The sequence below is a fragment of the Ranitomeya imitator genome, chromosome 4, assembly GCF_032444005.1.
Source record: "Ranitomeya imitator isolate aRanImi1 chromosome 4, aRanImi1.pri, whole genome shotgun sequence".
NCBI classification, from domain to species: Eukaryota; Metazoa; Chordata; class Amphibia; order Anura; family Dendrobatidae; genus Ranitomeya; species Ranitomeya imitator.
Genome location: NC_091285.1, coordinates 703,335,645 through 703,361,092, shown reverse-complemented (window position 1 = coordinate 703,361,092; position 25,448 = coordinate 703,335,645). Strand labels below are relative to the sequence as shown.

At 48.1% G+C, this 25,448-nt stretch overlaps 1 protein-coding gene across 1 annotated transcript in view; it reads left to right on the top strand.

Annotated features, from left to right (window-relative positions):
- Window positions 1–25,448, top strand: part of LOC138677399 (uncharacterized) — a 628,383-nt gene that overhangs the window by 401,461 nt on the left and 201,474 nt on the right. The window lies entirely within an intron of this gene.

Here is a 25,448-nt window from a genome sequence, read left to right as displayed (position 1 = left end):
AGGGGGGTGCTGCGTGTCATTAGAAAGGAAAGTCACACCTCGGGGACAGTGGAATGGTCTCTAATGAGACACAGTGTGTACGTGTTGAGTTCCACGTGGGCAAGGAGAAAAAGACAGCCACCTTGTACAAATGCAGCATTACTGCTGTACAAGGTGGCTGTTATACATCGAAACACCTTGGGTTGGGTGGCAGGGTCCCTTTAATTTCAGTTCATGTGCCTGCGTGGCGTTTGCAGGTCACTTTGCCGGCTACACAGCAAGGGAACAGCTGGCGTTGCTGAACCCCACTACCACATTGGCTGGTGTTTTTCTCTGTGCAGCTAGCAAGTCCGGGCAAAAACTGGCGATGTTTGAGCCCAGGGTCAGCAGGAGGAGGAGAGGAGCAGAGTGTAGGCCGAAGCCTGCACTGGTGGCAGCTTTTGGTCAGTTGTGCCAGAGTGGCTTGTGCTGGACACGTTGCCGACTACACAGCAGGGGAACAGCTAGCGTTGCTGAACCCCAGTAACACATTGGCTGGTGTTTTTCTATGTGCAGCTAGCAAGTCTGGGCAGAAACTGGCGGTGTTTGAGCCCAGGGTCAGCAGGAGGAGGAGAGCAGCAGAGTGTAGGCCGAAGCCTAATTGAACCAATTTCAAAGGTAACCTTTAACCCACCCTCTGGTGTTACAATGTTGAAGAGCCACACCTTGTGCAGCAGTAAAGCTCCACAAGTTAAAGGTTGCTCTTAAAGTTTTGCTCATTGCACACGCAGAATGAAAGACGTACACAATATAGCCCATTGAACAGTAGAACTGTTTTGGAGGCGTGACTTGTCTTTTTAATGAGACGCAGCACAGGTATCCAAAAATAACGCCTTGGTGCAGGGTGCAGCTTCCTGAGCGTTGTTATTTGCTGTACAGGAGTCTGCGCTCTTGTTATCCCTTGGCCATTCGCTGTTAGTGCTGCCTGTATTCTCACCTCATTTCATGTCGGCCGGTGCGGTTAGCGATGCCTATGAATCCCAGACCCACAGTGTGTTTTCAAAAAATCACACTGCGATGCTGGGATTCATGGCCTTGTGCAGTAAATATGTTTGCCGCTCACACATGTCCTTACACCAGCTTCAAACTGGGCAGCCTCAGCTGATCCCTTATCGCCTACCACAGCCATGAGGCCGCCCAGTGTGAAGAAGCCGGAAGGAGATGAATGAAGACAGGCGAAGATATGCACTACATATGCCCATCAATCACACCCTCGCAGCGAAAATATATGAGACGAGGGGGGTTGTGTCGGGCATGGCGGACGCACAGGCACAGGCAGCCAACCAATGATGTCAGAAGACGGGCAGCGCTACCAAAGGGGGTGCTGCGTATCATTAGAAAGGAAAGTCACACCTCGGGGACAGTGGAATGGTTTCTGATGAGACACAGTGTGTACGTGTTGAGTTCCACGTGGGCAAGGAGAAAAAGACAGCCACCTTGTACAAATGCAGCATTACTGCTGTACAAGGTGGCTGTTATACATCGAAACACCTTGGGTTGGGTGGCAGGGTCCCTTTAATTTCAGTTCATGTGCCTGCGTGGCGTTTGCAGGTCAGTTTGCCGGCTACACAGCAGGGGAACAGCTGGCGTTGCTGAACCTCACTAACACATTGGCTGGTGTTTTTCTCTGTGCAGCTAGCAAGTCCGGGCAAAAACTGGCGATGTTTGAGCCCAGGGTCAGCAGGAGGAGGAGAGGAGCAGAGTGTAGGCCGAAGCCTGCACTGGTGGCAGCTTTTGGTCAGTTGTGCCAGCGTGTCTTGTGCTGGACACGTTGCCGGCTACACAGCAGGGGAACAGCTAGCGTTGCTGAACCCCAGTAACACATTGGCTGGTGTTTTTCTCTGTGCAGCTAGCAAGTCCGGGCAGAAACTGGCGATGTTTGAGCCCAGGGTCAGCAGGAGGAGGAGAGGAGCAGAGTGTAGGCCGAAGCCTGCACTGGTGGCAGCTTTTGGTCAGTTGTGCCAGCATGGCTTGTGCTGGACACGTTGCCGACTACACAGCAGGGGAACAGCTAGCGTTGCTGAAACCCAGTAACACATTGGCTGGTGTTTTTCTATGTGCAGCTAGCAAGTCCGGGCAGAAACTGGCGGTGTTTGAGCCCAGGGTCAGCAGGAGGAGGAGAGCAGCAGAGTGTAGGCCGAAGCCTAATTGAACCAATTTCAAAGGTAACCTTTAACCCACCCTCTGGTGTTACAATGTTGAAGAGCCACACCTTGTGCAGCAGTAAAGCTCCACAAGTTATAGGTTGCTCTTAAAGTTTTGCTCATTGCACACGCAGAATGAAAGACGTACACAATATAGCCCATTGAACAGTAGAACTGTTTTGGAGGCGTGACTTGTCTTTTTAATGAGACGCAGCACAGGTATCCAAAAATAACGCCTTGGTGCAGGGCGCAGCCTCCTGAGCGTTGTTATTTGCTGTACAGGAGTCTGCGCTCTTGTTATCCCTTGGCCATGCGCTGTGAGCGCTGCCCGTCTTATGACCTCATTTCATGTTGGCTGGTGTGGTTAACGTTGGCCATGAATCCCAGACCCACAGTGCCTTTTCATAAAGTCACACTGCGGGGCTGAGATTCATGGCGTTGTGCAGTAAATTTGTTCGCCGCTTACACATGTCATTACACCTGCTTCAAATTGGGCGGCCTCAGCTGATCCCTTATCGCATGCCGCAGCCATGAGGCCGCAAAGTCTGAAGAAGGCGGAAGGAGATTAGTGAAGACAGGCGAACATATGCACTGCAAATGCCCATCAATCACACCCTCGCAGTCCAAATAGATCAGACAACGAGGGGCATTGTGTCGGGCATGGCGGACGCACAGGCACAGGCAGCCAACCAATGATGTCAGAAGACGGGCAGCGCTACCAAGGGGGGTGCTGCGTGTCATTAGAAAGGAAAGTCACACCTCGGGGACAGTGGAATGGTTTCTAATGAGACACAGTGTGTACGTGTTGAGTTCCACGTGGGCAAGGAGAAAAAGACAGCCACCTTGTACAAATGCAGCATTACTGCTGTACAAGGTGGCTGTTATACATCGAAACACCTTGGGTTGGGTGGCAGGGTCCCTTTAATTTCAGTTCATGTGCCTGCGTGGCGTTTGCAGGTCACTTTGCCGGCTACACAGCAGGGGAACAGCTGGCGTTGCTGAACCTCACTAACACTTTGGCTGGTGTTTTTCTCTGTGCAGCTAGCAAGTCCGGGCAAAAACTGGCGATGTTTGAGCCCAGGGTCAGCAGGAGGAGGAGAGGAGCAGAGTGTAGGCCGAAGCCTGCACTGGTGGCAGCTTTTGGTCAGTTGTGCCAGCGTGTCTTGTGCTGGACACGTTGCTGGCTACACAGCAGGGGAACAGCTAGCGTTGCTGAACCCCAGTAACACATTGGCTGGTGTTTTTCTCTGTGCAGCTAGCAAGTCCGGGCAGAAACTGGCGATGTTTGAGCCCAGGGTCAGCAGGAGGAGGAGAGGAGCAGAGTGTAGGCCGAAGCCTGCACTGGTGGCAGCTTTTGGTCAGTTGTGCCAGCATGGCTTGTGCTGGACACGTTGCCGACTACACAGCAGGGGAACAGCTAGCGTTGCTGAAACCCAGTAACACATTGGCTGGTGTTTTTCTATGTGCAGCTAGCAAGTCTGGGCAGAAACTGGCGGTGTTTGAGCCCAGGGTCAGCAGGAGGAGGAGAGCAGCAGAGTGTAGGCCGAAGCCTAATTGAACCAATTTCAAAGGTAACCTTTAACCCACCCTCTGGTGTTACAATGTTGAAGAGCCACACCTTGTGCAGCAGTAAAGCTCCACAAGTTATAGGTTGCTCTTAAAGTTTTGCTCATTGCACACGCAGAATGAAAGACGTACACAATGTAGCCCATTGAACAGTAGAACTGTTTTGGAGGCGTGACTTGTCTTTTTAATGAGACGCAGCACAGGTATCCAAAAATAACGCCTTGGTGCAGGGCACAGCCTCCTGAGCGTTGTTATTTGCTGTACAGGAGTCTGCGCTCTTGTTATCCCTTGGCCATGCGCTGTGAGCGCTGCCCGTCTTATGACCTCATTTCATGTTGGCTGGTGCGGTTAACGTTGGCCATGAATCCCAGACCCACAGTGCCTTTTCATAAAGTCACACTGCGGGGCTGAGATTCATGGCGTTGTGCAGTAAATTTGTTCGCCGCTTACACAAGTCATTACACCTGCTTCAAATTGGGCGGCCTCAGCTGATCCCTTATCGCATGCCGCGGCCATGAGGCCGCAAAGTCTGAAGAAGGCGGAAGGAGATTAGTGAAGACAGGCGAACATATGCACTGCAAATGCCCATCAATCACACCCTCGCAGTCCAAATAGATCAGACAACGAGGGGCATTGTGTCGGGCATGGCGGACGCACAGGCACAGGCAGCCAACCAATGATGTCAGAAGACGGGCAGCGCTACCAAGGGGGGTGCTGCGTGTCATTAGAAAGGAAAGTCACACCTCGGGGACAGTGGAATGGTTTCTAATGAGACACAGTGTGTACGTGTTGAGTTCCACGTGGGCAAGGAGAAAAAGACAGCCACCTTGTACAAATGCAGCATTACTGCTGTACAAGGTGGCTGTTATACATCGAAACACCTTGGGTTGGGTGGCAGGGTCCCTTTAATTTCAGTTCATGTGCCTGCGTGGCGTTTGCAGGTCACTTTGCCAGCTACACAGCAGGGGAACAGCTGGCGTTGCTGAACCCCACTAACACATTGGCTGGTGTTTTTCTCTGTGCAGCTAGCAAGGCCGGGCAAAAACTAGCGGTGTTAGAGCCCAGGGTCAGCAGGAGGAGGAGAGGAGCAGAGTGTAGGCCGAAGCCTGCACTGGTGGCAGCTTTAGGTCTGTTGTGCCAGCGTGGCTTGTGCTGGACACGTTGCCGGCTACACAGCAGGGGAACAGCTAGCGTTGCTGAACCCCACTAACACATTGGCTGGTGTTTTTCTCTGTGCAGCTAGCAAGTCCGGGCAGAAACTGGCGGTGTTTGAGCCCAGGGTCAGCAGGAGGAGGAGAGCAGCAGAGTGTAGGCCGCAGCCTAGTAGAACCAATTTCAAAGGTAACCTTTAACCCCGCCTCAGGTGTTGCAAAGTACAAGAGCCACACCTTGTGCAGCATTAATGCTGCACAAGTCAAAGGTTGCTTGATGGATTTTTCTACTTGCACACGCACAATGAAACACAAACACAATTTAGTCCATTATACAGTCAAACTGTAGTGGAGGCGTGATTTGTCTTTTTAAGGAGACACAGCACAGGTGTCCCAAATAACACCTTGGTGCATGGGTGCAGCTTCCTGAGCGTTGTTATTTGCTGTACAGGAGTCTGCGCTCTTGTTATCCCTTGGCCATGCGCTGTTAGTGCTGCCTGTATTCTCACCTCATTTCATGTCGGCCGGTGCGGTTAGCGATGCCCATGAATCCCAGACCCACAGTGTGTTTTCAAAAAATCACACTGCGATGCTGGGATTCATGGCCTTGTGCAGTAAATATGTTTGCCGCACACACATGTCCTTACACCAGCTTCAAACTGGGCAGCTTCAGCTGATCCCTTATCGCCTACCACAGCCATGAGGCCGCCCAGTGTGAAGAAGCCGGAAGGAGATGAATGAAGACAGGCGAAGATATGCACTACATATGCCCATCAATCACACCCTCGCAGCGAAAATATATGAGACGAGGGGGGTTGTGTCGGGCATGGCGGACGCACAGGCACAGGCAGCCAACCAATGATGTCAGAAGACGGGCAGCGCTACCAAAGGGGGTGCTGCGTATCATTAGAAAGGAAAGTCACACCTCGGGGACAGTGGAATGGTTTCTGATGAGACACAGTGTGTACGTGTTGAGTTCCACGTGGGCAAGGAGAAAAAGACAGCCACCTTGTACAAATGCAGCATTACTGCTGTACAAGGTGGCTGTTATACATAGAAACACCTGGGGGTGGGGGTCAGGGTCCCTTTAATTTCAGTTCATGTGCCTGCGTGGCGTTTGCAGGTCACGTTGCCGGCTACACAGCAGGGGAACAGCTGGCGGTGCTGAACCCCACTAACACATTGGCTGGTGTTTTTCTCTGTGCAGCTAGCACTTCCGGGCAAAAACTAGCGGTGTTAGAGCCCAGGGTCAGCAGGAGAAGGAGAGGAGCAGAGTGTAGGCCGAAGCCTGCACTGGTGGCAGCTTTTGTTGTGTTGTGCCAGCATGGCTTGTGCTGGACACGTTGTCGACTACACAGCAGGGGAACCTGTTGTGAATTCTGTGGCTGTATTCACTCCTGTGGTCACAAGTGGTACTGCAGCTTCTGAGCTTCCTCCCTCAGGTGTTCTGGTGAGCTCGTTGGCTGCTTTGTTATTTAACTCCGCCTGATTCTGTCTTCCTTGCTCCTAGTCAATGTTCCAGTGTTGGATCTGAGCTTCTGGATCTTTCCTGTGGCCTGCTGCTCTGCTTAGATAAGTGCTGCTTTGTTTTTGTTGCTACTTTTTCTGTCCAGCTTGTCCATTCGTTTTGCTGGTAGCTCTGAGACACAAAGGGTGTACCGCCGTGCCGTTAGTTCGGCACGGTGGGTCTTTTTGCCCCCTTTGCGTGGTTTTTTGCTTTAGAGATTTTTTGTAGACTGCAAAGTTCTCTTTGCTATCCTCGCTCTATCTAGAATATCGGGCCTCACTTTGCTGAATCTATTTCATCCCTACGTTTGTCTTTTCATCTTGCTAACAGTCATTATATGTGGGGGGCTGCCTTTTCCTTTGGGGTATTTCTCTGAGGCAAGCCAGGCTTGTTTTTCTATCTTCAGGCTAGTCAGTTTCTCAGGTTGTGCCGAGTTGCCTAGGTAGTGTCAGGTGCAATCCACAGCCACTTTTAGTTGTGTTTAGGATAGGTTCAGGTTTGCAGTCTACAGAGATTCCACGTCTCAGAGCTCGTTCTATTGTTTTTGGGTTATTGTCAGATCACTGTATGTGCTCTGATTGCTGGCACACTGTGTCACTGGATTGCCTACATAACAGTACTAGGAGCCTACCTAATGATTCTCAATAGAGGGAAAAAAAGAATTTCTGACATCATTTTTTTTTTTCTCTCAGCTCTGTGTTCAGTTTTTTTTTTTTTTTCCCCTAGACATTTGGGTGTTTCAGGACACAGGTGTGGACATGGATATTCAGGGTCTGTGCTCTTCAATGGATAATCTCGTTACAAATGTACAAAGGATTCAAGATACTATTGATCAGAAATCTATGTTAGAACCAAGAATTCCTATTCCTGATTTATTTTTTGGTGATAGAACTAAGTTTCTTAGTTTCAAAAATAATTGTAAGCTATTTCTGGCCTTGAAACCTCATTCTTCTGGTAATCCTATTCAACAGGTTTTGATCATTATTTCTTTTTTGCGCGGCGACCCTCAGGACTGGGCATTTTCTCTTGCGCCAGGAGACCCTGCATTGAGTAATGTCAATGCGTTTTTCCTGGCGCTCGGATTGCTTTACGATGAGCCTAATTCAGTGGATCAGGCTGAGAAAAATTTGCTGGCTTTGTGCCAGGGTCAGGATGATATAGAAGTATATTGTCAGAAATTTAGGAAGTGGTCAGTACTCACTCAGTGGAATGAATCTGCGCTGGCAGCTTTGTTCAGAAAGGGTCTCTCTGAGGCTCTTAAGGATGTCATGGTGGGTTTTCCTATGCCTGCTGGTTTGAATGAGTCTATGTCTTTGGCCATTCAGATCGGTCGACGCTTGCGCGAGCGTAAATCTGTGCACCATTTGGCGGTATTGTAACATAGTAACATAGTAACATAGTTAGTAAGGCCGAAAAAAGACATTTGTCCATCCAGTTCAGCCTATATTCCATCATAATAAATACCCAGATCTACGTCCTTCTACAGAACCTAATAATTGTATGATACAATATTGTTCTGCTCCAGGAAGACATCCAGGCCTCTCTTGAACCCCTCGACTGAGTTCGCCATCACCACCTCCTCAGGCAAGCAATTCCAGATTCTCACTGCCCTAACAGTAAAGAATCCTCTTCTATGTTGGTGGAAAAACCTTCTCTCCTCCAGACGCAAAGAATGCCCCCTTGTGCCCGTCACCTTCCTTGGTATAAACAGATCCTCAGCGAGATATTTGTATTGTCCCCTTATATACTTATACATGGTTATTAGATCGCCCCTCAGTCGTCTTTTTTCTAGACTAAATAATCCTAATTTCGCTAATCTATCTGGGTATTGTAGTTCTCCCATCCCCTTTATTAATTTTGTTGCCCTCCTTTGTACTCTCTCTAGTTCCATTATATCCTTCCTGAGCACCGGTGCCCAAAACTGGACACAGTACTCCATGTGCGGTCTAACTAGGGATTTGTACAGAGGCAGTATAATGCTCTCATCATGTGTATCCAGACCTCTTTTAATGCACCCCATGATCCTGTTTGCCTTGGCAGCTGCTGCCTGGCACTGGCTGCTCCAGGTAAGTTTATCATTAACTAGGATCCCCAAGTCCTTCTCCCTGTCAGATTTACCCAGTGGTTTCCCGTTCAGTGTGTAATGGTGATATTGATTCCCTCTTCCCATGTGTATAACCTTACATTTATCATTGTTAAACCTCATCTGCCACCTTTCAGCCCAAGTTTCCAACTTATCCAGATCCATCTGTAGCAGAATACTATCTTCTCTTGTATTAACTGCTTTACATAGTTTTGTATCATCTGCAAATATCGATATTTTACTGTGTAAACCTTCTACCAGATCATTAATGAATATGTTGAAGAGAACAGGTCCCAATACTGACCCCTGCGGTACCCCACTGGTCACAGTGACCCAGTTAGAGACTATACCATTTATAACCACCCTCTGCTTTCTATCACTAAGCCAGTTACTAACCCATTTACACACATTTTCCCCCAGGCCAAGCATTCTCATTTTGTGTATCAACCTCTTGTGCGGCACGGTATCAAACGCTTTGGAAAAATCGAGATATACCACGTCCAATGACTCACCGTGGTCCAGCCTATAGCTTACCTCTTCATAAAAACTGATTAGATTGGTTTGACAGGAGCGATTTCTCATAAACCCATGCTGATATGGAGTTAAACAGTTATTCTCATTGAGATAATCCAGAATAACATCCCTCAGAAACCCTTCAAATATTTTACCAACAATAGAGGTTAGACTTACTGGCCTATAATTTCCAGGTTCACTTTTAGAGCCCTTTTTGAATATTGGCACCACATTTGCTATGCGCCAGTCCTGCGGAACAGACCCTGTCGCTATAGAGTCACTAAAAATAAGAAATAATGGTTTATCTATTACATTACTTAGTTCTCTTAGTACTCGTGGGTGTATGCCATCCGGACCCGGAGATTTATCTATTTTAATCTTATTTAGCCGGTTTCGCACCTCTTCTTGGGTTAGATTGGTGACCCGTAATATAGGGTTTTCATTGTTTCTTGGGATTTCACCTAGCATTTCATTTTCCACCGTGAATACCGTGGAGAAGAAGGTGTTTAATATGTTAGCTTTTTCCTCGTCATCTACAACCATTCTTTCCTCACTATTTTTTAAGGGGCCTACATTTTCAGTTTTTATTCTTTTACTATTGATATAGTTGAAGAACAGTTTGGGATTAGTTTTACTCTCCTTAGCAATGTGCTTCTCTGTTTCCTTTTTGGCAGCTTTAATTAGTTTTTTAGATAAAGTATTTTTCTCCCTATAGTTTTTTAGAGCTTCAATGGTGCCATCCTGCTTTAGTAGTGCAAATGCTTTCTTTTTACTGTTAATTGCCTGTCTTACTTCTTTGTTTAGCCACATTGGGTTTTTCCTATTTCTAGTCCTTTTATTCCCACAAGGTATAAACCGCTTACACTGCCTATTTAGGATGTTCTTAAACATTTCCCATTTATTATCTGTATTCTTATTTCTGAGGATATTGTCCCAGTCTACCAGATTAAGGGCATCTCTAAGCTGGCCAAACTTTGCCTTCCTAAAGTTCAGTGTTTTTGTGACTCCCTGACAAGTCCCCCTAGTGAAAGACAGGTGAAACTGTACAATATTGTGGTCGCTATTTACTAGATGCCCGACCACCTGCAGATTTGTTATTCTGTCAGGTCTATTAGATAGTATTAGGTCTAAAAGTGCTGCTCCTCTGGTTGCATTCTGCACCAATTGTGAAAGATAATTTTTCTTGGTTATTAGCAGAAACCTGTTGCCTTTATGGGTTTCACAGGTTTCTGTTTCCCAGTTAATATCCGGGTAGTTAAAGTCCCCCATAACCAGGACCTCATTATGGGTTGCAGCTTCATCTATCTGCTTTAGAAGTAGACTTTCCATGCTTTCTGTTATATTTGGGGGTTTGTAACAGACCCCAATGAGAATTTTGTTACCATTTTTCCCTCCATGAATTTCAACCCATATGGACTCGACATCCTCATTCCCTTCGCTAATATCCTCCCTTAAAGTGGACTTTAGACAAGACTTTACATAGAGACAAACCCCTCCTCCTCTCCGATTTTTACGATCCTTTCTAAACAGACTGTAACCCTGTAAGTTAACTGCCCAGTCATTGTCTAAGATTAAACCTGAGCCTATGCAGTGCGATAGGACAATGACCAGAGTTGAACGGCAAGAACACAGACGTCTGAATGGTCTGTGTTTCTACTGTGGTGATTCTACTCATGCTATTTCTGATTGTCCTAAGCGCACTAAGCGGTTTGATAGGTCTGCCGTCATTGGTACTGTACAATCCAAATTCCTTCTGTCCATTACCTTAATATGCTCTTTGTCATCGTATTCTGTCATGGCGTTTGTGGATTCAGGCGCTGCCCTGAATCTGATGGATTTGGATTATGCTAAACGTTGTGGGTTTTTCTTGGAGCCTTTGCGGTGTCCTATTCCGTTGAGAGGAATTGATGCTACACCTTTAGCCAAGAATAAACCTCAGTACTGGACCCAGCTGACCATGTGCATGGCTCCTGCACATCAGGAAGTTATTCGCTTTCTGGTGCTACATAATTTGCATGATGTGGTCGTGTTGGGGTTGCCATGGCTGCAAACCCATAATCCTGTATTGGATTGGAACTCTATGTCGGTATCCAGCTGGGGTTGTCAGGGGGTACATGGTGATGTTCCATTTTTGTCTATTTCGTCATCCACTCCTTCTGAGGTCCCAGAGTTCTTGTCTGATTATCAGGATGTATTTGAAGAGCCCAAGTCCGATGCCCTACCTCCGCATAGGGATTGTGATTGTGCTATCAATTTGATTCCTGGTAGTAAATTCCCTAAAGGTCGATTATTTAATTTATCCGTGCCTGAACACGCCGCTATGCGCAGTTATGTGAAGGAATCCCTGGAGAAGGGACATATTCGCCCATCGTCATCACCACTGGGAGCAGGGTTTTTTTTTGTAGCCAAGAAGGATGGTTCGCTGAGACCGTGTATTGATTACCCCCTTCTTAATAAGATCACTGTTAAATTTCAGTATCCCTTGCCATTGTTATCTGACTTGTTTGCTCGGATTAAGGGGGCTAGTTGGTTCACTAAGATAGATCTTCGTGGTGCGTATAATCTGGTGAGAATCAGGCAAGGAGATGAATGGAAAACTGCATTTAATACGCCCGAGGGTCATTTTGAGTATCTAGTGATGCCGTTCGGACTTGCCAATGCTCCATCTGTGTTTCAGTCTTTTATGCATGACATCTTCCGTGAGTATCTGGATAAATTCCTGATTGTTTACTTGGATGACATTTTGATCTTCTCAGATGATTGGGACTCTCATGTGAAGCAGGTCAGAATGGTTTTCCAGGTCCTGCGTGCTAATTCTTTGTTTGTGAAGGGATCAAAGTGTATCTTCGGTGTGCAGAAAGTTTCATTTTTGGGGTTCATCTTTTCCCCTTCTACTATCGAGATGGATCCGGTTAAGGTCCAAGCCATCCAGGATTGGACTCAGCCGACATCTCTGAAAAGTCTGCAAAAATTCCTGGGCTTTGCTAATTTTTATCGTCGCTTCATTTGTAATTTTTCTAGCATTGCCAAACCATTGACCGATTTGACCAAGAAGGGTGCTGATTTGGTTAATTGGTCTTCTGCTGCTGTGGAAGCTTTTCAGGAGCTGAAGCGTCGTTTTTGTTCTGCCCCTGTGTTGTGTCAGCCAGATGTTTCTCTTCCGTTCCAGGTCGAGGTTGATGCTTCTGAGATTGGAGCAGGGGCGGTTTTGTCACAGAGAGGTTCTGGTTGCTCAGTGTTGAAACCATGTGCTTTCTTTTCCAGGAAGTTTTCGGCTGCTGAACGTAATTATGATGTGGGCAACCGAGAGTTGCTGGCCATGAAGTGGGCATTCGAGGAATGGCGTCATTGGCTTGAAGGAGCTAAGCATCGCGTGGTGGTATTGACTGATCATAAGAACCTTACTTATCTCGAGTCTGCCAAGCACTTGAATCCTAGACAGGCCGTTGGTCGTTATTTTTTGCCCGCTTCGATTTTTTGATTTCATACCTTCCGGGCTCTAAAAATGTGAAGGCGGATGCTCTGTCTAGGAGTTTTGTGCCCGACTCTCCGGGTTCATCTGAGCCGGTGAGTATCCTCAAGGAAGGAGTCATTGTGTCTGCCATCTCCCCTGATTTGCGGCGAGTGTTGCAAAAATTTCAGGCGAATAAACCTGATCGTTGTCCGGCGGAGAAATTGTTCGTCCCTGATAGGTGGACTAGTAAAGTTATCTCGGAACTTCATTGTTCGGTGTTGGCTGGTCATCCTGGAATCTTTGGTACCAGAGAGTTAGTGGCTAGATCCTTCTGGTGGCCATCTCTGTCATGGGATGTACGTGCTTTTGTGCAGTCCTGTGGGATTTGTGCTAGGGCTAAGCCCTGCTGTTCACGTGCCAGTGGGTTGCTTTTGCCCTTGCCGGTCCCAAAGAGGCCTTGGACACATATTTCGATGGATTTCATTTCTGACCTTCCCGTTTCTCAAAAGATGTCAGTCATTTGGGTGGTCTGTGATCGCTTTTCTAAAATGGTCCATCTGGTGCCCTTGGTTAAATTGCCTTCCTCCTCTGATTTGGTGCCTTTGTTCTTCCAGCATGTGGTTCGTTTGCATGGCATTCCTGAGAATATTGTTTCTGACAGAGGTTCCCAGTTTGTTTCAAGGTTTTGGCGATCCTTTTGTGGTAGGATGGGCATTTACCTATCTTTTTCCTCGGCTTTCCATCCTCAGACTAATGGCCAGACTGAACGAACCAATCAGACCTTGGAAACATATCTGAGATGTTTTGTTTCTGCTGACCAGGATGATTGGGTGTCGTTTTTGCCGTTGGCTGAGTTCGCCCTTAATAATCGGGCCAGCTCGGCTACCTTGGTCTCTCCATTTTTCTGCAATTCTGGGTTCCATCCTCGTTTCTCTTCAGGACAGGTTGAGTCTTCGGACTGTCCTGGTGTGGATTCTGTGGTGGACAGGTTGCAGCAGATCTGGACTCAGGTAGTGGACAATTTGACCTTGTCCCAGGAGAAGGCTCAACTTTTCGCTAATCGCAGACGCCGTGTGGGTCCCCGACTTCGTGTTGGGGATCTGGTTTGGTTATCTTCTCGTCATATTCCTATGAAGGTTTCCTCTCCTAAATTTAAACCTCATTTTATTGGTCCGTATAGGATTTCTGAGATTCTCAATCCGGTGTCTTTTCGTCTGACCCTCCCAGACTCCTTTTCCATACATAATGTGTTCCATAGGTCGTTGTTGCGGAGATACGTGGCACCTATGGTTCCTTCTGTTGAGCCTCCTGCCCCGGTTTTGGTGGAGGGGGAATTGGAGTATATTGTGGAGAAAATTTTGGATTCTCGTGTTTCTAGACGGAAACTCCAGTATCTGGTTAAATGGAAGGGTTATGCTCAGGAAGATAATTCCTGGGTTTTTGCCTCTGATGTCCATGCTCCAGATCTTGTTCGTGCCTTTCATGTGGCTCATCCTGGTCGGCCTGGGGGCTCTGGTGAGGGTTTGGTGACCCCTCCTCAAGGGGGGGGGTACTGTTGTGAATTCTGTGGCTGTATTCACTCCTGTGGTCACAAGTGGTACTGCAGCTTCTGAGCTTCCTCCCTCAGGTGTTCTGGTGAGCTCGTTGGCTGCTTTGTTATTTAACTCCGCCTGATTCTGTCTTCCTTGCTCCTAGTCAATGTTCCAGTGTTGGATCTGAGCTTCTGGATCTTTCCTGTGGCCTGCTGCTCTGCTTAGATAAGTGCTGCTTTGTTTTTGTTGCTACTTTTTCTGTCCAGCTTGTCCATTCGTTTTGCTGGTAGCTCTGAGACGCAAAGGGTGTACCGCCGTGCCGTTAGTTCGGCACGGTTGGTCTTTTTGCCCCCTTTGCGTGGTTTTTTGCTTTAGGGTTTTTTTGTAGACTGCAAAGTTCTCTTTGCTATCCTCGCTCTATCTAGAATATCGGGCCTCACTTTGCTGAATCTATTTCATCCCTACGTTTGTCTTTTCATCTTGCTAACAGTCATTATATGTGGGGGGCTGCCTTTTCCTTTGGGGTATTTCTCTGAGGCAAGCCAGGCTTGTTTTTCTATCTTCAGGCTAGTCAGTTTCTCAGGTTGTGCCGAGTTGCCTAGGTAGTGTCAGGCGCAATCCACAGCCACTTTTAGTTGTGTTTAGGATAGGTTCAGGTTTGCAGTCTACAGAGATTCCACGTCTCAGATCTCGTTCTATTGTTTTTGGGTTATTGTCAGATCACTGTATGTGCTCTGATTGCTGGCACACTGTGTCACTGGATTGCCTACATAACAGGAACCGCTGGCGGTGCTGAACCCCACTGACACATCAGCTAGTGTTTTTTCTGTGTAGACAACACTTCCAGGTGGCAACTGACAGTGTTGAAACCCAGGGAATCAAAGAGGAGCAGAGTGTAGGCCGAAGCCTGCAGTGGAGCAAGTTGAAAGGGAACCTTTAACACCCCCCCCCCCAGGCATTTATTGCTGAAAGAGCCATCTTGTACAGCAGTAATACTGCACATGGAAAATGGTGGCTCCTAAAATTATGCTCCTTGCAAACGCTGAAGTACACACTCATATAATGTGTCCCCTCACACCGTCAAACCGTCACGGAAGTGGGACTTTCCTTTGTAATGTGACACAGCACAGACATCATTCGAACCCCCTTGGTGGCGTGCGACACCTGCTCAACGTTGTTTGGTTCTGTCACGGAGCCCGCGCTGTAATGTTATCCCTTGGCCATGCACAGTTAGCGGTGCCCGTCTTCTGACATCATTTAGGTGTCAGGCTGGCAGTGCCTGTGCGTCAAAGCTGCCCGAGATACAACCTCGCAGTGTCATCTAATGTAATCCCACTGCGGGGCAGGGATCCATGGGCATGCGCAGTGCATATCATCGCCTCTCACTCACCTCCTTCCTGCTTCTTCAGACTGTGTGGCGTCACGGCCATGGCATGCTGTTAGGGATCAGCTGACGCCGCCTAGTCTGAAGAAGCGTGAAGAAGGGGAGTGAGAGGCTAGTATTTGCACTGTGCATGGCCATGGATCCCAGGCCCACTGTGGGATCACATTAGACAACACTGTGAGGTGGCATTTCGGGCAGTGTGGACGCACAGGCGCAGCCAGGACGACAACAAATGATGTCAGAGGACGGGCAGCGCAAAATGTCCATGGCCAAGAGATAACATAACAGCGCAGGGTCCATGACGGAATCAAACAACGCAAAGGAGGCAGCGCACGGTGCCAAGGGGGTAGGAATGACGGCTGTGCTGCGTCACATTACAAAGGAAAGTCCCACCTCTGGGACGGTTGGACGGTGTGAGGGGACACATTACATGAGTGTGTAGTTCAGCATTTCCAAGGAGCATAATTTCAAGAGCGACCTTTTCCTTGTGCAGTATTAGTGCTGCACACGGTGGCTCTTTCAATAACAAACGCCTAGGGGGGGGGACAGGTCCGCTTACATTTTAGTTGTGCCAGCGTGGCGGTCGCATGACACGTTGCCGGATACACAGCTGGGGATCAGCTGACGTTACTGAACCCCAATAACAGAGGAGCGACTGTTGACTGTGCACACAGCACTTCCAGGCACCAACTAACATAGTAACATAGTAACATAGTTAGTAAGGCCGAAAAAAGACATTTGTCCATCCAGTTCAGCCTATATTCCATCATAATAAATCCCCAGATCTATGTCCTTCTACAGAACCTAATAATTGTATGATACAATATTGTTCTGCTCCAGGAAGACATCCAGGCCTCTCTTGAACCCCTCGACTGAGTTCGCCATCACCACCTCCTCAGGCAAGCAATTCCAGATTCTCACTGCCCTAACAGTAAAGAATCCTCTTCTATGTTGGTGGAAAAACCTTCTCTCCTCCAGACGCAAAGAATGCCCCCTTGTGCCCGTCACCTTCCTTGGTATAAACAGATCCTCAGCGAGATATTTGTATTGTCCCCTTATATACTTATACATGGTTATTAGATCGCCCCTCAGTCGTCTTTTTTCTAGACTAAATAATCCTAATTTCGCTAATCTATCTGGGTATTGTAGTTCTCCCATCCCCTTTATTAATTTTGTTGCCCTCCTTTGTACTCTCTCTAGTTCCATTATATCCTTCCTGAGCACCGGTGCCCAAAACTGGACACAGTACTCCATGTGCGGTCTAACTAGGGATTTGTACAGAGGCAGTATAATGCTCTCATCATGTGTATCCAGACCTCTTTTAATGCACCCCATGATCCTGTTTGCCTTGGCAGCTGCTGCCTGGCACTGGCTGCTCCAGGTAAGTTTATCATTAACTAGGATCCCCAAGTCCTTCTCCCTGTCAGATTTACCCAGTGGTTTCCCGTTCAGTGTGTAATGGTGATATTGATTCCTTCTTCCCATGTGTATAACCTTACATTTATCATTGTTAAACCTCATCTGCCACCTTTCAGCCCAAGTTTCCAACTTATCCAGATCCATCTGTAGCAGAATACTATCTTCTCTTGTATTAACTGCTTTACATAGTTTTGTATCATCTGCAAATATCGATATTTTACTGTGTAAACCTTCTACCAGATCATTAATGAATATGTTGAAGAGAACAGGTCCCAATACTGACCCCTGCGGTACCCCACTGGTCACAGCGACCCAGTTAGATACTATACCATTTATAACCACCCTCTGCTTTCTATGACTAAGCCAGTTACTAACCCATTTACACACATTTTCCCCCAGACCAAGCATTCTCAATTTGTGTACCAACCTCTTGTGCGGCACAGTATCAAACGCTTTGGAAAAATCGAGATATACCACGTCCAATGACTCACCGCGGTCCAGCCTATAGCTTACCTCTTCATAAAAACTGATTAGATTGGTTTGACAGGACCGATTTCTCATAAACCCATGCTGATATGGAGTTAAACAGTTATTCTCATTGAGATAATCCAGAATAACATCCCTCAGAAACCCTTCAAATATTTTACCAACAATAGAGGTTAGACTTACTGGCCTATAATTTCCAGGTTCACTTTTAGAGCCCTTTTTGAATATTGGCACCACATTTGCTATGCGCCAGTCCTGCGGAACAGACCCTGTCGCTATAGAGTCCCTAAAAATAAGAAATAATGGTTTATCTATTACATTACTTAGTTCTCTTAGTACTCGTGGGTGTATGCCATCCGGACCCGGAGATTTATCTATTTTAATCTTATTTAGCCGGTTTCGCACCTCTTCTTGGGTTAGATTGGTGACCCTTACTATAGGGTTTTCATTGTTTCTTGGGATTTCACCTAGCATTTCATTTTCCACCGTGAATACCGTGGAGAAGAAGGTGTTTAATATGTTAGCTTTTTCCTCGTCATCTACAACCATTCTTTCCTCACTATTTTTTAAGGGGCCTACAGATTCAGTTTTTATTCTTTTACTATTGATATAGTTGAAGAACAGTTTGGGATTAGTTTTACTCTCCTTAGCAATGTGCTTCTCTGTTTCCTTTTTGGCAGCTTTAATTAGTTTTTTAGATAAAGTATTTTTCTCCCTATAGTTTTTTAGAGCTTCAATGGTGCCATCCTGCTTTAGTAGTGCAAATGCTTTCTTTTTACTGTTAATTGCCTGTCTTACTTCTTTGGCGGTGTTAGAGCCCAGGGACAGCAGGAGGAGCAGATTGGAGGTATTGCCGCACACACAGCTGGGGATCAGCTGACATTACTGAACCCCATTAACAGAGGAGCGACTGTTGACTGTGCACACAGCACTTCCAGGCACCAACTGGCGGTGTTAGAGCCCAGGGACAGCAGGAGGAGCAGAGGAACAGAGTGTAGGCCGAATCCTGATTGGAGCAAGTTGAAAGGGAACATTTAACCGCCCCCCCCCCAAGACATTTGTAGCTGAAAGAGCCATCTTGTGCAGCACTAAGGATGCAAAAGGAAAAGGTTGCTCTTTTAATTATGCTCCTTGCAAACACAGAAGTAAACACTAAAAATGTGTCACCTTATACCGTAAAACCGTCCCGGAGGTGGGAATTTCCTTCGTAATGGGACGCAGCACAGCTGTCATTCCTATCCCCTTGGTGCCGTGCGCTGCCTCCTCAGCGTTGTTTTAAGCTGTCACGGAGCCTGCGCTGTTCTGTTATCCCTTGGCCATGCCCAATTAGCGCTGCCTGTCTTCTGACTTAATTTGATGTCAGGCTGTCAGTGCCTGTGCGTCCACGCTGCTCCAGATCTCACCTCGCAGTGTCGTCTAATGTAATCCCACTGCGGGCCTTGGATCCATGGGCATGCACAGTGCATATCCTCGACTCTCACTCCCCTCCTTCCCTCTTCTTCAGACTGTGCAGCATCACGGCCGTGGCATGCTATTAGGGATCAGCTGACGGCGCATAGTCTAAAGAAGGCGGAGAGAGATGGGCGAGAGCCCGAGGTGAAGATATGCACTGCGCATGCCCATGGATCCCAGGCTCGCAGTATGATTCAATCAGAAGACACTGCGAGGCGGGTTCTCGGGCAGCGCGGGCGCACAGGGGCAGCCATCCTGACACCAAATTATGTCAGAAGACAGGCAGCGCAAACTGGCCATGGCCAAGGGATAACAGAACAGCGCAGGCTCCGTGACAGCTTAAAACAACGCTGAGGAGGCAGTGCATGGCACCAAGGGGGTAGGAATGACGGCTGTGCTGCGTCACATTATGAAGGAAAGTCCCAGCTCCGGGACGGTATAACGGTATCAGTGAACACATTTTATAAGTGTTAAATTCTGCGTGTGCAAGGAGGTAAAATAAAAGAGCTACCTTTTCCTTGTGCAACATTACTGCTGCACAAGATTGCTCTTTCAGTAACAAACGCCGAGGGGGGGGGGGGGCGGGGGACATGTTCCCTTACATTTAGGTTGTTGTGCCAGCGTGGCGGTCGCGGGACACATTGCCGGCTACACAGCTGGGGATCAGCTGACGTTACTGAAACCCAATAACACTGGGTCTTATGTTTTGACTGTGCAGCCTGCACTTCTGAGCCTCAACTGGCGGTGTTGGAGCCCAGGATTAGCAGTTCAGGTGGTAGAAAGATGAACACATCAGGAGACCTGGATGACACCCAATTACTTAATCAGGCAGAGGAGTGGCAAATTCCTGCGAAATCCAGGCCTTGTTCATTTTCAGGAAAGTAAGCCGGTCAATGTTATCGGAGGATAGTCGCATGCGACGGTCTGTTAGTACACCACCTGCGGCACTAAAGACACGTTCCGATAAGACACTAGCCGCAGGGCAAGCCAGCACCTCCAATGCATACTGGCTTAGCTCTGGCCATGTATCCAGCTTAGAGACCCAAAACTTGAACGGGGAAGAGCCGTCTGGGAGTACACTAAGAGGGCAAGCCATGTAGTCTGTCACCATCTGACGGAACCGTTGCCTCCTGCTGACTGGAGCCGCCGGTGATGGTGTAGACATTTGGGGCGGGCACACAAAACTTTTCCACAGTTGTGCCATACTGGGCTTGCCTTGGGCAGAGGCACTGCTTCTGCTCCCTCTTTGTGCAGAGCCTCCTCCTCCACTGCCTCGACGCACTGAGCTGCTTTGTAAAGCACTAGCAGCACTCCTCTCAGTTGGACTGGAGAAGATGATGGCATTCATCAGTGTGTCGTGGTACTCCCGCATTTTACGCTCCCGTGTCAACGCCGGGATGAGGTTTTGGACATTGTCACGGTAGCGAGGATCGAGGAGGGCGTACACCCAATAATCAGGCACGTTGAGAATGTGGTCGATGCGGCGGTCGTCTCTCAGGCGCTGCAACATGAAATCAACCATGTGCTGCAGACTGCCAACTGGCCCAGAAACGCTGTCCCCTGCTTGAGACATGATCTCTGCCCGCTCTTCATCACCCCACCCTCGCTGTACACACTGACCACTGGACAATGGTGTAACTCCCTCCTCTGGACGTAGCTCTTCCTTGTCCATTGACTCCTTCTCATCATCCTCACAAAGGGTCCCCTGCCGACCACTTTGTGAGGAACCACGTGGCGCTGACTGCCCAGAAGCTGATGGAAAAGGTGACTCCTCATCCTCCACCTCTTCCACATCATCCCTTATCCCTTGCAGGGTTTCTTGAAGCAAGCAGATAAGGGGGACAGTCATGCTGACTAGTGCATCATCTGCACTTGCCATCCGCGTGGAATAATCGAAAGGATGCAAAACCTGGCAGACGTCCTTCATAGTGGCCCACTCTGTGGTTGTGAAGTCTGATCGGCGCTGACTGCGACTTTTTTGCGCCTGATGCAGCTGGTACTCCATTACTGCTTGCTGCTGCTCACACAACCGCTCCAACATATGTAACGTGGAATTCCACCTGGTAGGTAGGTCACATATGATGCGATGTTCAGGAAGGCGAAACCGACGCTGCAGAGCAGCAATGCGGGATCTTGCCATGCTGGAACGCCGCAAGTGAGCACACTCTAGGCGGGCCTTGTGCAGAAGTGCATCAAGATCCGGATAGTCCCTCAGAAAACTCTGCACAACCAAATTGAGCACATGTGCCAGACATGGGATGTGAGTGAGGTTGCCAAGGCCTAAAGCTGCCACCAGATTTCGGCCATTGTCACACACTACCATGCCTGGCTGGAGATTCGCTGGCACAAACCACACATCGCTCTCCTGCTTTAGGGCATTCCAGAGCTCCTGCGCTGTGTGGCTTCGATTCCCCAAAGAAACTAATTTCAAGACGGCCTGCTGACGTTTGGCCACGGCTGTGCTCATGTCGGTCATAGGTAAACATTCACGGGTCCATGTGGAGGTGCACTGTGACGGATCCTGCAGCGATGAATCTGAGGAACTGGTGTAAGAGGAGGAGTCAATCCGTACAGACTGGATTCCTGCAATCCTTGGAGTGGGCAGGACACGTCCTGCGCCACTCGCACGGTCTGTACCCGGCTCAACAACATTAAAACAATGGGCAGTGACGGAAAGGTATCGCCCCTGTCCATGGTGACTGGTCCACGCATCGGTGGTGAGGTGGACCTTGCTACTGACGGCGTTCAGTAGCGCGTGTTTTATTTGTCCCTCCACATGCTTGTGCAGGGCAGGGACAGCTTACCTTCTGAAGTAAAAGCGGCTGGGCACCTTGTACTGTGGGACTGCCAATGCCATCAAGTCACGGAAGCTGTCAGTCTCCACCAGCCTGAATGAGAGCATTTCCAGGGACAGAAGTTTGGCAATGCCTGCATTCAGAGCCTGTGCTCGGGGGTGGTTTGCCGAGAATGCCCGCCTTTTCTCCCATGCCTGTACTACCGATGGCTGTAGACTAGGCTGGGAGTGTGAGGATGACTGGGAACGTGGTACTGTGGGTGGAATTACACTAGGTCTCTGGACAACAGTGCCAGAGGTTCTTCCATGGCGATCCAAGGAGGAAGCCGAACCAGCTGTGCGTGAGCTGGAGGAAGAAGCAACACGAGCTGAAGAGGTGGTAGCTGCCGCTGTTGGTTGGCCTAGGTCTTCAGTGTGTTTTTGTAACTCCACCGCATGCCTGGTCCGCACATGTTTCCACATATTTGTGGTATTGAGGTTGCTGACACTTTTACCTCTTTTTACTTTCTGATGACACAGCTTGCATTTGACCAAACAAATGTCATCTGCAACTGTGTCAAAAAAGGACCAGGCACTGCACGTCTTGGGAGCGCCCTTTTTGGCTTGTGGGAGAGATAGGCTCCTAACGGGTGCCAAAGTGGAGGCTACAGGCTCCGCAGTCTTCCCCCTCCCTCTCCCTCTTTGGCCCGTTAGGGGAATCTCTTCCTCTGAGCTGCTCCCACCACCTTCCTGTTCCTCACGCCACGACGGGTCAAGGACCTCATCATCTCCACTACCCTCTGCCACCAACTGCTCCTCCTGGGTAGTCTCGGCAGCACAGTACGCACCAGAAAGCGGCACCTGAGTTTCATCATCAGATGCGTACTGCGCTGTGGTCACCACAGGCACTGACCCACCCGCCTCTTCAGAGTCAGAGAGACATAGCTGTTGGGCATCAGTGCACACTGCCTCTTCTTCCATTTCTCCAATGCTGCTTGGCTGGCCCCCTGTTTCAAAGCCAAGAGATTCAGAGAACAGAAGTAGAGACGGCTCCTGTCCTGGGCTCTCTGACTGCCTGGCCAATTTGGCAGGTGGTGAAGAGACAGATGGCTGCTCTCCAGTGCTCTGTGCCTGAGAGATTGTGGCACTAACTGAAGCCGATGCCGAGGCATTAGCTGCCATCCACCCGACAACGGCTTCAATTTGATCTTCACGCAGCAGCGGTGCACGGCGCTCTCCGACAAAGCTGCGCATGAAGGACTGTTCCCTGCTGAAACTGAGTGACGACGAGTCACCGGTGCCCGCAGCAGGCACAGAATCACCACATCCTCTCCCTGCTCCTCTCCCTGCTCCGCGCCCACGCCCACGTGCCTTACTCCCTGCCCTCTTCATCTTGGTTGACAGATAAAGATAAGCAGAAAAGTAATAAGGCCTTAGTGTGCTTATTCCTGAAAAGCTCCTCCTAACAGGTGTAAGAAACACTAATGTTGTAAAGTGTGGACTAAACTTTATTATTTTTCAAATGTGGCCTACACAAGTGTTAAGTGGTGTTTGGTGAACTTTACTTTTTTTGTTTTATGCAGATCGGACTACAGAGCAAGTTTAACTCACACGGGAACCGTGCAGACAGCCGTAAACGGCGCTGCAAGGCCCAAAAACCCTCCTCTAGGTTATCCTATGTAGTGTTTTTCCACTATTTAGCTGGAGACAGGTGGAAAGACACTAATAGGATTTTTCTTTAAAATTTTAAACAGGCTGCACTATTTGAAAAAAAGGAATTTTTTTTTCAAGGTATGAGGCAGTAACGCACCCTGAGCTGAATCCAACCGGCTATGGCTGCACACAGACTACAGGACGAGCTGCGCTCACACAGAGACCATGCAGACAGCCGTAAACGGCGCTGCAAGGCCCAAAAACCCTCCTCTAGGTTATCCTATCTAGTGTTTTTCCACTATTTTGCTGGAGACAGGTGGAAAGACACTAATAGGAAATTTTTTAAAAATTTTTAAACAGGCTGCACTATTTGAAAAAAAAGAAATTTTTTTTCAAGGTATGAGGCAGTAACGCACCCTGAGCTGATTCCAACCGGCTATGGCTGCACACAGACTACAGGACGAGCTGCGCTCACACGGAGACTGTGCAGACAGCCGTAAACGGCGCTGCAAGGCCCAAAAACCCTCCTCTAGGTTATCCTATCTAGTGTTTTTCCACTATTTTGCTGGAGACGGGTGGAAAGACACTAATAGGAAATTTTTTTTAAAATTTTAAACAGGCTGCACTATTTGAAAAAAAGGAAATTTTTTTTCAAGGTATGAGGCAGTAACGCACCCTGAGCTGAATCCAACCGGCTATGGCTGCACACAGACTGCAGGGCGAGCTGTGCTCACACGGAGACCGTGCAGACAGCCGTAAACGGCGCTGCAAGGCCCAAAAAAAAACCTCTAGGTTATCCTATGTTGTGTTTTTCCACAATTTAGCTGGAGACGGATGGAAAAACACTAATAGGAAATTTGAGAAAAAATGTGCAGCAGGCTGCACTATGAGCAAAAAAGGACAACTGTGTGAGGCAGTGTGAACCCCCCCTGAGCTGAATAAAACCGGGTATATAGCTGCACACAGACTACAGAGTGAGCTGCACACACACACACACACACACAGACCTTGCAGAACGCTGTTAAAACAGCGCTGCAAGGCAAGAGCAAGGTGAACAGTGAAGAACACACAGCGTTTTGCAAAATTAGCCTTGGGAAAGGAAAATAAAGCAATTAGCTATCTCAACTGGCCCTCAGTTAGAACACAGCGTCCTGTCCCTAACTGAAATCACAGCAGAGTGAGCGCAAAATGGTGGCAGCGTTTTTTATAGTGCAGAGTGACATCATTTCAGCAGCCAATCACAGCCTTGCCAGTACTTACATGCCCACCATGCTAAACAGGATGTGCCCACACTTCCAATCATTCCTCATTGGCTGCTGCGTTCAGTTTGAATTCTGGGAACTTCCGATTCCGGTATCCGATACGCGGGAAGTATCGGAATTCGGTATCGGAATTCCGATACCGCAAGTATCGGCCGATACCCGATACTTGCGGTATCGGAATGCTCAACACTAAGTAGCAGTAATCTACGACACAAGACAAGACCCGTGGTGCAGACTATGCAAAGAAACCTCAGAAACCATCCAACACATAGTGGCAGGATGCAAAATACAAGCAGGTATAGAGAATACCAAACGCCACAAACAAGTAGCCAGAATTGTGTACAGGAACATCTGAACAGCATATGGGCTATATCCCCCTAAGTTCAGGTGGGAGACCCCAGAAAAAGTGGTGGAGAAAGAAAGGGATAATTTCCAGTGGGACTTCAAGATCCAGATGTATAAGCAGGTATTGGCTAACCAACCAGATATTGTGATAGTAGACAAGGGTCAGAAGATAGCAATGATAATAGATGTGGCAGTGCCAAGTGACAGCAACATCAGAAAGAAGGAATATGGGAAGTCGGAGAAATACCAGGGCCTCAAAGGAGAACTGGAGAAGATGTGGAAGGTGAAGGCAACAGTGATTCCAGTGGTGATAAAAGCACTTGGAGTAGTGACCCCCAAATTGGGAAAATTGCTACAACAGATCCAGGAGCCACTTCTGAGCACTCTGTCCACAAAAGCGCGATGCTGGGAACAACTAAGATCCTGCATAGAACCCTCAAACACATAGGCGTCTGGTAGAGGACCTGAGAATAAGAAAAGACAGAAAAAGATCACCCCCATTGTGGGGTGAGAAGGAAGTTTTTATATACTGTTTCATCCTCCTGTGTATACATTAGAGATCAGACAATAATTTTTTCTACCCATCATATGTTGACTGATCGTCCTTCACTTCGGACTTTACTAACTTCTGCTCTACAACGGTGTCAATATAATGGTAGATTGTATATACTTACATCTGTATAATCCAAATATTTATTATCTCTAC